This window comes from Natator depressus, chromosome 11 (genome assembly GCF_965152275.1).
Source record: "Natator depressus isolate rNatDep1 chromosome 11, rNatDep2.hap1, whole genome shotgun sequence".
In the NCBI taxonomy this organism is placed as follows: Eukaryota; Metazoa; Chordata; order Testudines; family Cheloniidae; genus Natator; species Natator depressus.
In genome coordinates, this window is record NC_134244.1 from 73,192,742 (window position 1) to 73,208,740 (window position 15,999).

Genomic DNA, 15,999 nt, shown 5'->3' on the forward strand with positions numbered 1-15,999 from the left:
TCACAAAAGCCAGCACGCTACGCATGGACCTGCCTACGCTGACAATGGGAAGTGCCAGCCACAGCCAGGAACCCTCTTTGGATATACCCGCATCTGCTGGGTTTGCAAGAAGCCAGGGGAAACGACACGTCCCTCCCACCTTTGTAGCCCCCTGGTTAGAGCACTCACCTGGGATGTGAGCGACCCAGGTGACAGCCCCCCTCTGCCTGAGGGTGAGAAGGGATTTGGACAGGGATCCGCTCTTTTCAGGAGCGTGCTCTGAGCACTAAGCTATGGGATACTGTGCTGTGAGGCCCCGTCAGTCTGTCCTAGTGAAGCTGTTGCCCTCTGGATCAATAATTAAAGCTGAATTGGAGCAGGGGGACTGGACTCTGGTCTCCCACCTTGTGGGTGGGTATGCTAACCACCCTCCGATAGCATCAGTCTCATGCGTGTGTTTTCTTGTGCTCTCTCCCTCTCCTTCAAAGAGTGATCTGGGCCAGAGCCTGAGAGAGGGAACATAAACATGAGTAGGACCCGCTTGCCGGGGGGTTACAGCACTGACCAGCGTCCAGGCCTGTGTCTCCAGCGCAGCTTTAACTGGAGAGACAGAGAACGCCTCACATCAGCATAGCCCCATGGTTTGAGCACCCTCCTGAGTCACCAGCTGCCCGGGGGGGCCTCTTATCATAACCCAGCTGTGGCTCTGAGGCCCCAGCCCCGTCTGGAACCAGGTCGGGGGAAGAGCCGTGCAGACAGCTGTGGGGAGCTTCAGACCCTCCACCTGCCCTGGGCCGGGGGATGGAGGATGGGGATATGGGATGGGGGCTGTTCTCAGGCCCGCCCAGCCTGGGCACACGGGGGGTCTGTGGCTCCCCAGCCCTGCTCCGGCTTCCAGCTTGACTGGGGGGCAGGGCCTTGAGGGAAAGACGGGGGGCAGGGGCGGGGCCATGGAGGGAGCAGGAGCTCCTGGCAACTTACAAATGTAGATTTTTTGTTTTGTTCCAGAACTGCACTCAAAAGGAAAACAGTGTAAACGTTTAGCGCCTACAAGGCCACCGGACGTTGAGAAGAGGCGTTCGCATGGCACTTTTGCAGCCAGCATTGCATGGTAGTTATGTGCCAGGGATGCTAAACATTCATATGCCCCTGCATGCCTTTGCCACCATTCCAGAGGACATGCTTCCATGCTGATGACACTCGTTAAAAAAAAGTAATGTGTTAATTAAATCGGTGACTCAGCTCCTTGGGGGAGAATTGTCTGTCTCCTGCTCTGTTTTTCCTGCACTCTGCCACAGATTTCATATCCTAGCCATCTCGGATGATGACCCAACCCGTGGTGTTCGTTTTAAGAACACTTTCACTGCAGATCTGACAAAAGGCGAAGAAGGACCAATGTGAGATTTCTAAAGATAGCCACAGGACTTGACCCAAGAATTAAGAGTCTGAAATTGGACTCTAAAATTTGAGCGGGATGAGGTGTGGCGCATGCTTTCAGAAGTCTGAAAAGAGCAACACGCCAATGTGGAAACGACAAGATCCAAACCACCGAACAAGAAAATCAACCTTCCGCTGGTGACATCTCAATCTGTCATCAACACGGACGCATGACCTCTGGAATGGTGGTTGAAACGCGAAGGGACGTATGATTCTTCAGCACATCTGGGCTGTCAATATCCTGCGATGCCAGCTACAACAGTGCCCTGTGAATGCCTGGTCTCCCTTTTAGGTGACACTGTAAACGAGAAGTGGGCAACATGAGCTCCTGCAAATGTCAACAAACCTGTTTGTCTGAGCGACTGGCTGAACAAGTAGTAGGACTGAGTGGGCTTGTGGCCTTTCAAGTTTTTCATCGTTTTATCTTTGAATGCAGTTATTCTACTTCTGTTACGTGTGAAAAATGCAGATTTTTCTTCCCCATAATTACAGCACTTACTCCTAGACGACATTTGCTGACTGGCTTTAGCAAGAATCATGAAAAATGGGCCTTCACACAGTTAGCACTGACTGTCAGCCCCTGCCATGTCGTGATACCGTTCAAAGCCCCATACACTGGTTTGAGGAAGGTATTTTAGTGCTTGTAGGCCCGGAATGTATTCAGCTGATTGTTAGAGCCCGTTAGACTTTTGGTATGTTTTTCAAAAGCATCTATTTAAAATAATGTAGGTCTGGGATCGGGCACCTGACAACACAGATGGGGGCCTAGTGGGCTGTTCAAAACAGGTTAGGCACCAGGGGCTAGCTCCACAAAAATATTGAGGTGGGCTTGGCTGCTACTTTCACTTTAGCTACCTAAATCTGACACTGAGATGCTGCCGATCCTCAACCCCCACAGCTACGGCCTAAATGTAAGGGGACTGTTGCCCCCTTACTAACAGTCAGTGGGGGTGTTTTGGTTGGCTAGCTCCCAGTCCTAAAAGGGGGAAGGGTCGATGGGAAACCAGGACCCTGAGACTGATAGTCCCCAGGAACAATGGGGAGAGGCCAACGCTCCAGGTCAGCCTGAATGACAGGGCGGGCAGGCTAATGAGGGAGTCAGGAGGCCAGGGGGGTCCCGTCCTCCATGTGAGCTGGATTTGCCTGGGTCAGACAGAGTGGGGCCGAGCTAAGGAGAAAGCAGGGGCCCGAGCTGAGCTGGGGGGAAGAGCTGTGCCAATCCAGAGGGACCAGTAAAGCAGCCCAGAGAGAGCAGACCTGTCCTGGGAGCAACCAGAGCCCGAGGGGCCAGAGAAGCAGCCCAGGGAGCGGGAGGCAGAGCAGCAGCCGGGCAGAGACCGAGTGGTGGGGCTGGGGCGGGAGCCGTCCGGAGCTGGGTGCGGTGAGCAGCTGGGGAGAGCGAGGGGGACCCTGGGCAGCGGGCCCCGCACAGGGAGACGTCTCAGCCCAGAGGCTCTGCAGGCCAGGCTTGGATCGTAACCCCGACAGGGCGGGGGCGACACTGGGCAGAAGGGTCCTGCCACTTCGAGCCTGAGAGCGTGTGGCCACCACCAGAGCGAGTGTCCAACCCACAGCATCTCTGCAGCATGGCCAGGGCCAGAGAAGGGGCCTGGGACCTACAAGGAGCAGGCTGTGAACTGCCCTGACGTTCCAGAGACGCTGTTTGTGATGTTCCCTGCCACAGAGCGGGGTGATGTGTTTCCTTTCACCTTTCCCATTTTCCCTTATTCTTTTTAAAATTAATTGTTGATTAAATAACTTGCATTTGCTTTAAATTGTATGTAGTGGTCAGTGGGTCAGAGAAGTGCCCAGTGCAGAGAGTACCCCGGAGTGGGGACACCCTAGCTCCTGTCCTAGGTGACTATCGCAGGGTTGGGGGTCGAGCCCCCCAGGACTCCTGCGCCCAGCCTTGTTGGGGTTACGAGGACTCTGCCAGACAGGAGAGCGGAAGGGGAGTCCTCGAGGGCAGGGAGGCCACTGGGTAAAGGAAGTGGGAGCGAGGACTCAGATCCTTTCGCTAGCCCACTTCACCGGGGTCGTGCAGAAGCTCGGAAAGTTCCCCACAAGAGCGGGACTATTCCCCCGCTTACAGGAAGAAGGAGGTGCCTGAAAGTAGGACCCACAAAACCTAGCGTGCGAGGCATCTCCACACCAACGCTAACCAACGGGAAAGGCCGATGGGAGGGGTGTGCCCTGAGCCCCACCCCTCTCTGGATCTCAGGTTACGAGGTCTGGCTTGGAGAGAGGTACATCCCCTGGCTCCCGCCCGCCCAGCTTTCCCCCACCCCCTGCCCTGCCCTCCCCTGCCCCGGCCGTACCTGGCTCCAGCCCGGCCCTGCCGCGGGGTGGGACCAATACTGCTGCCAAGGCCGTCACGAGGGAGGTGTGGGCCCGGGGCAAACCCCCCCTCCGCCCCAGACCCCGCCCCACTCCACCCCTTCCCCCAAGACCCTGCCTCCTTCCACCCCTGAAGCAGCAAGATTAATCCCATACATTGCATTGATTGTGACTTATTTGCCTGATTTAAAACGAGACCAAAAGGACCTGAGTCTCCTCGCTGTCGATAGCCCCCCGCTTGGCCAACCAGCACTGAGACGCTGAGGGGCGGGCGGCTGAGAGGTCTCACCAGAGGTCCCACAGGACGGCCCAGGTCACCATCAGAGCGGATCGCTCTCAGATCCAGACCCACCTCTTTGTGAGGACCTCCCGCGATGAGAGCAACCCCCTCCCCGCCCACCCTCCACATTCACCCCTCCTTGGTAGAGAGAGGGAAACAGGGAAAAAAGAAGCAAGAGAAGAGGAGAAAGGAGGGAGGAAAGAGGAAAAGGGAAACCAAAAAGGATAAACCCCAAGGTCCCCAGTGATTCCAAGCATCAAAGTGCTCGGTAGGAAATCACATTCTGCCCCCTTAAGCCAGTGTTTTCTGTGCCGAGAATTCTGCCTGCAGCAGGTGCATCAGACCCAACAGGTTCCAAACCTCTCGCAGCCTCCGACCTTGTCCAAGGGAAGTTCGTTTTCTGGCACAATCAGTGGTGGAAAAGGAGAAACTCCACAGAGGCTCCTCCTCATGCTCACGACTTGAATCCTAATTCTCTCCCCGTCCTCGAGGGGAGACCTGGCGAAGGAGACGTGCGGCTGCAAAGCCGGGGGGGTCTCAGCGACTGCCCTGGCCCTGCACCTCGGCCCTGCCCCGCTGATGTCGGGGTCTGTCTGTGAGGTCACCCCCTCCCCACCACCTTTGCCCAATGGGCTGAGGTCCTGCAAAAGGCCTTTGTGATGTCACTGCCCCCCCTCCCCTCCCCTCCCAGCTGATGTCCTGCCCCTGCCCAGCCTCTGTGGAGCTTGGAGTTGTTGCCCCCGGATCTCCGCACTCAATGACTGGTGAGTCGGGGGTGGAGCCGGCTATACAATAAAACACCAGTTTTTCATAAATTAGTCGACTTAAGGCCAGAAGGGACCATTGGAGCATGTAATATGACGCCCAGTATCTCCCAGCCCTCCCGTGTATCACAAGAGCTGCTTTTTGATGAAAGCACCTTCCCGAAAGGCATCTAGTCTTCACTGGAAGACATCAAGAAATGGAGAATCCATCACTTCTCTTGGCAGTTTGTTCCAGTGATGAGTCGCCCTCCCTCTTACAAATCTCTGCCTTGTTCTCAGGAGAATTTTTCTGATTTCTGCTTCCAGCCATTGGTTCTTGTTCTGCCTTTCTTTGCAAGACTAAAGAGCCCTTTAAATACTTGGTGTTTTCTCTCAGCGAAGGCACTGCAGGCTGCCATCAGCTCACCTCTCCATCTTTTTAAAAACTAAACAGACTGAGTTTTTCAATCCCTCCTTATAAGTCTTCTCCATCCCTCAAATATGGCTCTTTTCTGCACCCTCTCCAGTTTTTTTTAACGTTATTTTTGAAATGTGGACACCAGAACGGGATGCAGTATTCCAGTGTCAGTCTCCCCACTGCTGAATCACCTCCCTTTCCATCCTCTCTTTATCTATCCATGGATGGCGTCACGGACTCACAGGACTTGTGCTCTCTCTCAGCCTCGTACAGTCCTTGGGAGGAACCTCCTTCAGTGTGACAGCCCTTCTCGGAGATCCACTCTCTCGAGGGTTAAGCCGTAGGCCCTTCCGCCTCCTGGAACCCCTCTTCTCTGAGCCTTGAGCATGCCTGTCTGCCGTGGGCCCCCTCAGGGAGTCCCCTCACTCTGGACCCCTGGGGCCTCTACTCCCAGAGGGAAGAACGCAACCCCGATCCCGAGACTGCCGTGACTCTCAGCCAGCGTAAAAGAGAGGCGTTTATTGAGAATCTGAACACAGCACAGCAAACTCTCAGGGCCTCAGGCCTAACTTCCCTATGCACAGTCCATCTAGGTCTCTCCTGCACCCGTGTGGGCTCTGGCTGTTTTCTCTCCCCAGTCCAGAAGCCCCCTCCTTCCAGCTAAGCGTCCGATATCACCTTCCCACAAGCCTGTGTCCTTTGTCTTCTGTCCCAGGTGAACAGGCTGCCTGGGTCTCCTCTATCTCAGCCTCTCCTCTCCTCCCTCTTTTCTTTCCCCCTGGCTGGAAGCAGTCACCGGGTCTTCTCTCCTCAGCCCATTGTCCTACTACTGGCCCGACCTGGCTGTGACTTCCAAGCTGGGCCTCCCGCTCACCAGTCGCTGGGGTATCCATTCTCCAGGCCTTTGCCTGAGGGCCCAACTGTCAGGCGAGATCACCGCTGGTCCTCTGTAACAACAAACGACCTCTCCCACCAGTGCCACCTCGTTAAACAAACAGCACCCAGGGAAACTGAGTCCCACACGCGGCATGCAAACCATTGAAAAACCAAGAAAATCCCCCCGTCATCACCGATGGCTTTGGCCCTGTTCCCCACAGCATCGCACCGGGAGCGGATGTTGAGCGGCTCGCCCGGTATGACACCTAAATCCTTGACAGAGTCACGGCTTCCCGGAGTACAGTTCCCCCTCGGTGGCCTGCCTGCTCTGTCCTGCTGCCCGCTCCCACTGCGCCAAGAGGGGACCTGGTGACTGGAGCTGCTGTGGTTGTGTGAGAGCGCCGGGCTGAGAGACCAAAGGGCACCTCCTTTCTGGAAGAGAAGGGTCTGGCCTGGAGGTGCAATCGCCCCCGGTTTGGGGCACAGAAGGGGCTGTGGCTGGCAGCAGCTTGAAGCCCGTCCCCCAGCTGCACTAGGCACTGTTTGAATGAATGCAACGTCCGTGTCACATACGGGCTCCTGGTGCTCGGTCGGAAGCACTGAACTGCCTCAGAGTTCTCTGTTTGCAAGGTCGGTGCCAGGAGATTAGAGAGACAAGGCGGGGAGGGATCTCTTTCATTCTCCAACTTCTGCTGGGGAGAGACCAGCCTTCGAGCTCCACAGAGCTCGTCCTCAGGCCCTGGTCTCTTTCCCCAACAGAAGCTGGTCCAATAAACCATATGACCTCCCCGGCCTGGTCTCTCGGTGTTTTCTGCTCCCACGGGCGTGGCTGGGAAGGGCCACAGGGCTCAGCAGGCTCAGGGAGAAACCTCAGCCCCACTGGAGACAGGAGGGGAGCAAACCTCACAATCCGCGTGGTCACTGCAGGTCTGTGCATCTGCCCCCTCCTCCCTCAGTGGCAGTCTGTGGGGGAGGTCTAGGGTGGCCAGAGGTCCCGATTTTAGAGGGACAGTCCCGATTTTGGGGTCTTTTTCTTATATAGGCTCCGATTACCTCCCACCCCTGTCCCGATTTTTCACACTTGCTGTCTGGTCACCCGAGGGAGGTCTGGCAGCCCCCTCCCCAGCCACAGTCCGTGCGTGCCCAGTAGTCTGTGTGTGTCTCAGCAGCCCCCTGCTCACTCCCACGTGGAGCCCAGATCGGGGAGGGCTGGGCCTCTGGTTTGTTTGATCCCTGAAGGGTTTTCTGGGCACTAACTGGGACCCCAAGTTTCTCCTAATTTGAGGAAATCCCTGTGAAAACTCACCTTTTCCGGGGGTCTGTTTCACACCCTTCGCCAGAGACGTTCCCCATTCTTTCTCCAGTTCAGCTGGCAGCAGGTCTCGTGCGAGGGGCGGGGGAGAGCTGAGATTTCAGGCTGCCGTGTTATGGCGGGATTGCTGCGATTAACTGGCTGAACGTGCTAATTCTGAGGACGAAATGGGGAAAGGGGCAGAGATCGAGAGTCAGGGAGTGAAATGGAGAAAATACAGGAAGCATTTCGAGCAAGGGCGAAGTGCAATGACCAGAATCCAGAATATTCTCTGCACCCCTTGTCTAACTCTGGGCCCGATTCTCTTCCGCATTGACGGCCCTTTCCCTGTCTCCGGCCGTGTCTGGAGGGCTTTATGCCCTGTCCAGCCCCTTCACACTGCCAGGAAGGGAGAGGTGTTATGGAATCTTAGCCCAAACAGGAACCAGGCCCTGTGTCACCTTCATCCTGGGTTTCCGATGACCCCGAGAAGTTGGGGGGCCACCGGCGCCTAGAGCATGGCCCTGCCACAGAGGCCCCACCCCCGGTCATCCTCTTCCCCCGAGGCCCCGCCCACCCACTATTCACTCCTCTGGCCCCCGAGGTCCCCCTACCTGCCCCTCGCGCCTCTCCGCCTCTTCCCCCAAGACTCCACTCACCCCCTGCTTGCTCCTCTCTGCCCCTTTCCCCTAAGGCGGGCTACCGGGGGGCCATGGGGCCAGGCACCCATCCCTTTTCTCTGTCTTCGGTGAGCGGGGGGCCGTGGGGTCCTTGGGGAAGGAGGTGGAGCAGGACAGGAAGAGGCATGAGAAGACGGGGCCGCGGGGGAAAAGGCCGAGGGGGGCTGGGGTGCAGGTTTTGGGGGAAGAGGCGGAGGGGGGATGGGAAGAGGCAGAGCAAGAGCAGGGCATCGGGCTAAGAGGCAGAGGGGAGTGGGGTGCAGGCGGGGCCCCCACTTCTCTGGAGCTTCGCTTCCGGCCCTCAAAAGATGACCACGAGCCCGCGGACCTCCGGAGGGGAGACCCGCCCCACATCCCCAGAGTTTCCCCCCCGCATGGACAGCCTTTTGGGGGAGGCTCAGCCTCCCCTGGCCTCTGATACGGGCTGCCCGTGCTCAGCTCCTTCCACGCGCTGGAGAGGAGCAGCACCCAGGGGTGGGGCTGAGCCGGGGGGCGCTGGGTCAGGGGCAGAGGCCTCGGGAGCTGAGACCGCAGGGACACAGCATGAGGCACCATCCCAGGCATCCCCATGAAAGGAGCAGAACAGGGTTTACTTGGGGTGGGGAGTGTATGGAGAGCGTCCCAGGGTCGGTGGAGATGTATTGCCCTGGTGAGCAAGTGTGGCTAAAACACAGGCCTCGCTGCGAGCAGGATTTGAACCTGCGCAGGGAAACCCGATTGGATTTCGAGTCCAACGCCTTCACCGCTCGGCCCTCACAGCCGTGAGTGACGTGACCCCCTCAGGCCCGAGAAACTGGTAAATAATCACAGTGCCCAGGCCTGAAGTCATCAGAAAGACAGAATTCAAACAGGAAACCTGGCTCCCAAAGCGCAGGGGGATTTGGGGTTCTCATTGCTTAGCCATGTGGTTAAACATCAAACCAACCCCTTCCTGTGGGGCCTGTAATTGTTTAAAGATAGGGACATGGAGACAGGGAGAGGTTCACTGACCTGCAACTGGACCGAGATCAACTCCCCTCAAACCAGCTCATTCCTCACCGGTTTCTGAATGGTCATCACGTCATACAGACGTTTGCTCACTCCTGCCCTGGGCAGAAGAGAACCCCAGTGCCCTGGAGGTGAGAGGCCCGGACTGTGTCCCCGGAGTCCCGGGGCATCGTCCCTGCCCTGAGGCTGTGGCTGCACTGGGGAGTTTCTGTTTTGGGTGGGCAGGGGCCAGTGAGGCTCAAGCCAGCTCCGACGTCGGGGTCTGGGGAGGGTATGCTACTTCCACCCCCTGACTCACCTCAGCAGGCCACCCGCCTGTCTGGACTTGGGGGGCCTACCACCAAAAATTATAACTCAAAGGTGGGGGGGCTCAGCTCAAAAAGTTTGAGGTGCAGGGAGAGGGACAGCTAGGGGCTGTGTGTGGGCAGAGGGTAGCTCAGGGTGCAGGGAGACTCCTAGGGGCTGTGCATGGGGGTGTGCAGGGGGGTAGCTCAGGGTGCAGGGAGGGGGGTAGCTAGGGGCTGTGTCTGGGCAGAGGGTAGCTCAGGGTGCAGGGAGGAGGTAGCTAGGGGCTGTGTCTGGGCAGAGGGTAGCTCAGGGTGCAGGGAGAGGGGTAGCTAGGGGCTGTGTCTGGGCAGAGGGTAGCTCAGGGTGCAGGGAGACTCCTAGGGGCTGTGCATAGGGGTGTGCAGGGGGGTAGCTCAGGGTGCAGGGAGGGGGGTAGCTAGGGGCTGTGTCTGGGCAGAGGGTAGCTCAGGGTGCAGTGAGGAGGTTGCTAGGGGCTGTGTCTGGGCAGAGGGTAGCTCAGGGTACAGGGAGGAGGTAGCTAGGGTCTGTGTGCTCTCAGGGCTCCCCTGCAGTCCCTGTACCCTGAGGGCTCTGCCAGCTACAAAGCAGCCGGGTCCCCCCGCCCAGGCAGCTCTTACCAGCTGCATGAGCAAAGGGGAGCAGCTTCAACCCCCTGCAGCAGCAGGAGACGAGGCAACGCTGCGGCTGCCTGCTCCATGGCACCAGTCAGAGCAGCAGCTGTCCCACGCTGCAGGACTCTGGCTTCCCACCTCCGACCTAGCAAGGGGGTGGAGAGAGGAGGTGGTGGAGGGGGGGTGTGGAGCTACCCCAGGACTGCCCTGCTCTTGCACTGTAGTTTGGGGGGGGTGTAACACCCCTGTGTTCCCCCAACTCTGCCCATGGGCTCAGGGCTTCTGGCCCTTGGGGAGCACTGGGGCTCGGGGCTCCAGAATTCAGCCCTGCTGCTCCCGGCTTCAGCCCTGCGGGAGGTGCTGGGGTTCGGGCTTTGGATTTTAGCCACGGGGCCCTGCGGCCCCCCTGAAAGGGTTCATGGACCCCCAGTGGGCCACGAACCCCCTGTTGAGAACCGCTGGTCTAGAAAACATGATCTACGAGGAAAGGTTGAAAGAACTGGGTTTGTTTAGTCTGGAGAAGAGAAGACTGAGAGGGGACATGAGAACAGTTTTCAAGTACATAAAAGGTTGTTACAAGGAGGAGGGAGAAAAATTGTTCTTGTGAATCTCTGAGGACAGGACAAGAAGCAATGGGCTGAAATTGCAGCAAGGGAGGTTTAGGTTGGACGTTAGGAAAAACTTCCTGCCAGCATAGTTAAGCACTGGAACAAATTACCTAGGGAGGTTGTGGAATCTCTGTCATTGTAGGTTCTTAGCAGGATCGACAGTCACCGCTCAGGGATGGTCTAGATGAGGGGTAGTCAATTATTTTTTGTCAAGGTCCAAATTCTTCATCAATGTACAATCAGGGGCCAGACTGCAGAGAAAATCATTTACAAAAATAATAATAACGATAATATGTAAATAAAAAGTTTCTGGGGTCTGTTCAAAAGCGTCTGGCAATCCGGATTTGTCCCGTGGTTCGCCTGTTGACAGCCCCTGGTCTAGATAATACAGGAGAATTACGGAGACCTCGGGAATGGAGGTTGTTCGTAACTTTGCCCAAGCCGTTATGGGCTGCTCCTCAGGGCGGAGTGCTCGGAACGGGGGCTCACACTCTGCAGCGGCTGCCCGGCAAGTTTCTGATTCTAGCCCCCTGACTGCAAGGGTGATGCGTGAGGCACCCGGGGGCGCTTTGGCACCAGTGGGTGCGCAGTGCAGGCTGGGGCCCTTTCAAACGCAGCCGCTCCTCCAGAGCGCGGCAGGCGGGCAGGAGTTCGGGCTCCAGCAGCTGACGCTCTCGGCCAGGTTCCAGCAGCAGCTCAGGGAGCTTCTTTCCTGGACTGAGACTAAGGTTGCAGGCTTGTCCCCCTCCCAGCCAGAGGCGGGAAACGGCCCCTGTGGCTAGTGCAGACCCCAGCACTCCTTCTCGGGAGCTCACAGCTGTGCCTGTGAACCTCAGCGTCTTCACCTGTACGTGGCTGGCCTTCCGCGTGGCAAGTGGTGGGTGGGGGTGGGGACAGGCAGCCCCGATGTGCCTAACTTGACGATGCAGTGCCGGCACAGCACGGTATTTGTTGGGTTTTTTTGTTTTTCGTCTCCGCTGCTGCCTGACTGCGTACTTCTGGGTCCACGTGGTGTCTGGTTGACGGGTCCGTCTGTAAATCTGGTATTCGTATTTTTGAGGTTCTACTGTACTTAGTCCTGCCTTGAGTGCAGGGGACGGGACTAGGACGGTCCTTCCGGTTCTGTGATTCCATGGAAAGGACTAATGTGGGTTTTTTGATCTGACCTCCGGCAGTACACCAACAATATGATTTTACCCAGTAATTCCCGGAGAATTCAAAGGATAAGAGAGAAGGACAAGGATAAGAGAATACAAAGGATCCACTGATCAAGTTCCAGATCTCAGCTGTATAGTGGTGTGCAGTGAGCCCCTGTGCAACTGAGCTCCTTGGCAGTAGGAAGTATGCATCCCCTGTCAGTGCTCCTTAAATGCTACCCCACGCCTTTGCAGTCCAAGACTAGGTCTTTTAAGAAAGAATGCTCCACAGCCACCAAGAAGGGGCCAGGCTTTACCTGAGAGCTAGGTTCATACTGAAACCTGCCTCTGTCAGACATCTTTTACTTCCAAAATCTTCTACTGGACGATCTAGGCATATAAGCATCACTCCTGATCCCTTCCCAGAACCCCACCCCTGAATGCTACATGCACGTAAAGCAAATGTTGACAGATTATCTGTTTTGGTCAGGAGCCAGAAACATAGCTAATACTCTGACTCTGTGCAGCTCTCTCCAGAAAACCATGGCAAGAGAGTTTATTTGTAAATGGGAAGAAATAATTGCATTTTTAAAGTTTTTTGGGACAGTGATAAAAGTCATTTTAGACATGCAAAGTATTATGAACTTGGCATTCTCACACTTAGATGCTTCTGTAGGCTGTACTCATTGCACACACTGAGGGCTCCTGGCTGCCCTCCATTCCCCTCCCCCCCATGTGCCACCCTCCCATCCTCTCTATTTCACAGATTCCCTGCATCTGCTCACCCCTCTTTCATGTCACAGGCTCTGTCCCATGTTTCTTCATCTCCCCTAGGCTGGGGCTCTGTGTGCCCTCCGACCTTCCCCTACCACACAGAACTTCTGTATGCCTCCTCTCCCCAGGCCAGGGTCCCCTTTTCTCCCCACCATTATTTCTTTTCTTTCTGTCTGAGAGATAAGTCATTGGGGGTGTCACCATTTTAAAATTATTTTGGGAAGATGATTGTTCATCTTTGTAGTTGAGATTCCTCCAACATGGGAGTGACTGTTGAGTGTAGGACCTCTCTTCGTTCAGCCAGTTATTACTAGACAATGTTGCCTCCCCTAATTATCAAAGCTTTACTACTGAGTCACCTGTCTTTATTGGCAGTAACATTCTAATTAATATTTACTCCATTTAACTGTATGGTGATTGCCCAACCACTGTCTAACTCTTGCTTTGGTATAACTCGATTAAAGGGATGATCAACAATTTATTTCTGAATACTCCCTTGAGCCTGATCATGCAGTCCTTTTGGGAGAGGGATGCAGAGATCCAGCTTTATAAACCAGACTTCTCTGTCTTTTATTCCTGTAACACTAGAAGTAATTTTGTTTTTTAAACAGGAGAATAAACCATCCCTCATTCAAACTGGTCCTGAAGCAACCCTGCAGACCCACCTCCTTGTATTTGAGGCCGAGAAATCCAGAAAAGAAAACCGTGTTGTGTGTTTAGAAATGAGAAAGGAACTCTTCCCGAAGCCTACATACAAATGAACTTTTAAATTTGAGGAGACAGAATAAAAACTGGTCCCAGTTACCAGGGAAATCATGTCTTGTTTATACTAATCTGGAATATATATGGGGATGGGCACTACATAAAATCAAATTTTGCATACTACAAATCTGTAAAATGCAAAGGTGTGTTTAATAGAATTTTCTATATCGTTTCATTAATTTTTTTAGATAAAGAAAAAATATTAAAAATCATCAGTATTTTCTTCTGTCTTGGTTTCCTTTAAAGGACACGAGGCTGATTCTTACAGCAGCACTTCACTTAACCCTTAAGTGCACTCTGACCTGAGAAACCAGCAGTTAGGAGGTACAATGGCAAAGGTTTTGACAGCATGGAAGTGAGTTTAAATCAGCATTTCTCGCATGCGGCTACCAGGGGCTTTTTGTGCAGGCTTAACAGCCTCCTGGGCAGCGGTGGAGAGGCCAAAGCATCAGCCTCTCCCCTTCCCTCCCTGTTGCTCCTGCATGAGCCACCATGCCCCGCCTCTGGAGACAGGTGGGGCACAATGCTGCAGGAGCCAGGTGAGTTCTTGACTCACCTGTGGGGTGGGCAGGGCACCTTGGGGCTTGGGCTTCAGCCCTGGGTGAGAACCTGGCCGCAGGGCTTCAGCTGCACGGCTCGAGCCCCGGGCTCTGACCCAGGCTCCGGCCACGTGTCCTTGGCCCTGGGTGCTAACCCCTGGCTGTGCAGCAACAAGTGCTGGCTCCGGGCTCTGGCACCGACCCCCAGCCCTAACCCCGCTCCCTAACCCGAGCCCCAGCCCCAGCCCCAGGGTGGTGGGTGTTGATCCACAACTCCAGCTGCGCAGCAGCAGCCACCAACCCTGGGCTCCAGCCGCTCACTCTGGACCCTGGGGGTGCTGCCTCCCAGCTCCAGCCATATGGCAGCAGGGCTCACCATTCTCCCCGACGCCTCCCCTAACCCCCATTTATCGCCCCCAGCCCCCACTGCCTTCCCTGGTTCCACCTCTATCCCCCCCATTGCCCCAGACCCCTGCTGCCTCCCTCTCCAAACCCGGGGCTTGCTGAGAAAAGCGAAACAAAGAAACATGCAAGTATCACTTTTCACAGCACGCTTACTAGCTGCCTGGGAGGCTGTGAAAAGTGATACTTGTATGTTTGTTAATATCACTTTTCACAAACTCCCAGCTAGCTACTAAGGGTGCTGCGAAAAGCAATATTCAACATACAAATATAATTTTTCATATTATTTTTGAGTCTGAAAAAACCCTACATAAATAAATTACAATGATTTGGACACGTGTATGTGCATATTTATTTGTTTTTCCTACAGTTAAGTATTTTAGGGAAAAGTGTCAGTGCGGCCACCAGCAAGAATTGGTGGTCACAGTCCGAGGCCACCAAAAAATGTGTTCTGAGAACCCCTGGTTTAAATGTACTAATAGGCAAAATCCAAACCAGCCATGTCTGCCTGAACCTTTTCAGGCAGGACTTCAGGTATCACGCAAAAGATCTTATTTTTCTTTGGTTCCATGTATACATTTGCTCAGATTTTACTTCTCCATTAAAAATGGAACCAATTCCCAGCTGCCTGTCAAGTGAGAGCCGGCTGAGATTCCATGGTTCTCCCTGCACCCTTATGGGTCTGGTGCCAAGGGAGCACCACATAGGCCTGCAGTGAATCTCAAGTGCCTCTAACTTGTCTAGCTCTTCTCAGCCATTTCTCTTGCTGTGAGCTGCCCTCCTTTTGAGCCCCACCAACTTCCTCACATGCAGGAACAGCAGCAGATTGCCATCTTGGAGCAACAGCTGAGGAAGGCGACTTTTCTGTCAGCACTAGAGTGGTCTATTGTATTGTGCTCTTCTTAAATAAGCAGGATACTGTGATCGTCCAGTGAGCGTGTCTCAGCTTTGTTACGTCAAGTGCTTTAAAAGGGGTGATGTGCTGCACTGTAGGGGCTGAGAAAGATCTCATGGGCTCCCCATCATCAATTCTGAGATTTGCACTGATTGGCATTAAGACTTTTGGGGTGATGGTTCTATGACTCAAACTCAGTGGCTTTGTTTGGTCTACCAGAGTCTGAGGTTGGTGATCTTCGGGGATGGTACAAGCCTTACCTAAGACATTTAAGCGAGTCAGAATGTGGAAGGAAGACGATAGAATGAATGATGTGCGAGTTCCTCCAAGTAACAGGGATAGCCGTCTGCCTCTGAACATAGCTCAATGTTTATTGTGCTTATCATGCTGGAATATGAATGGCTGCTATGGGTGGCTGATAATCTATGAACACCATGTAGTAATTCCTGGATTTTTAAATTATTGTTTTAGCTGAACGCATGTATAATGTTTGATCAAATACTGTTCAGGGAGAAAGGTATAAAAACATCCAAGTATTTGCTATGTTTAGAGTGGTCATGTTCTGTGGGATACCTTCTGGAAGAACAGTAGTGTGGTTAAGTAAATCGTGTCACATTCTGTGCTGCACCCCTGCACCGAAAAAAGGATTTTCTGCTGCTTACACTATTTGCAGCTTCATTGGGTGAAAATAAAGAAGCAACAGTGGCCAGGTCTGAGTGCCCCTCCTCTAACAAAAATCTTGAAATAGTTCACTGTAAAATTAAAAAACAACTGTGGCTTGTCTTAAGTAATGGTAAGGTGACGTTTAGAAGGAAGCCTACAGGTGCATCCTCACCTGTTCGTTGATCCAGCACAACTTCCTATACATTAGACTCTTACGGCAGTCAGTAACGCTCTCTCTACCTCCACAATAGAGCTCTTTAGAAAACGGGAGT

General features: G+C 54.4%; 1 non-coding gene and 1 pseudogene across 1 annotated transcript; one reads left to right on the forward strand and one right to left on the reverse strand.

Annotated features, from left to right (window-relative positions):
* Positions 1–15,999, forward strand: part of LOC141996210 (butyrophilin subfamily 1 member A1-like) — a 660,168-nt pseudogene that overhangs the window by 441,617 nt on the left and 202,552 nt on the right.
* TRNAS-CGA (transfer RNA serine (anticodon CGA)) lies at positions 8,720–8,801 on the reverse strand. Its single transcript has one exon. It is a non-coding gene; the product is annotated as a tRNA-Ser (tRNA).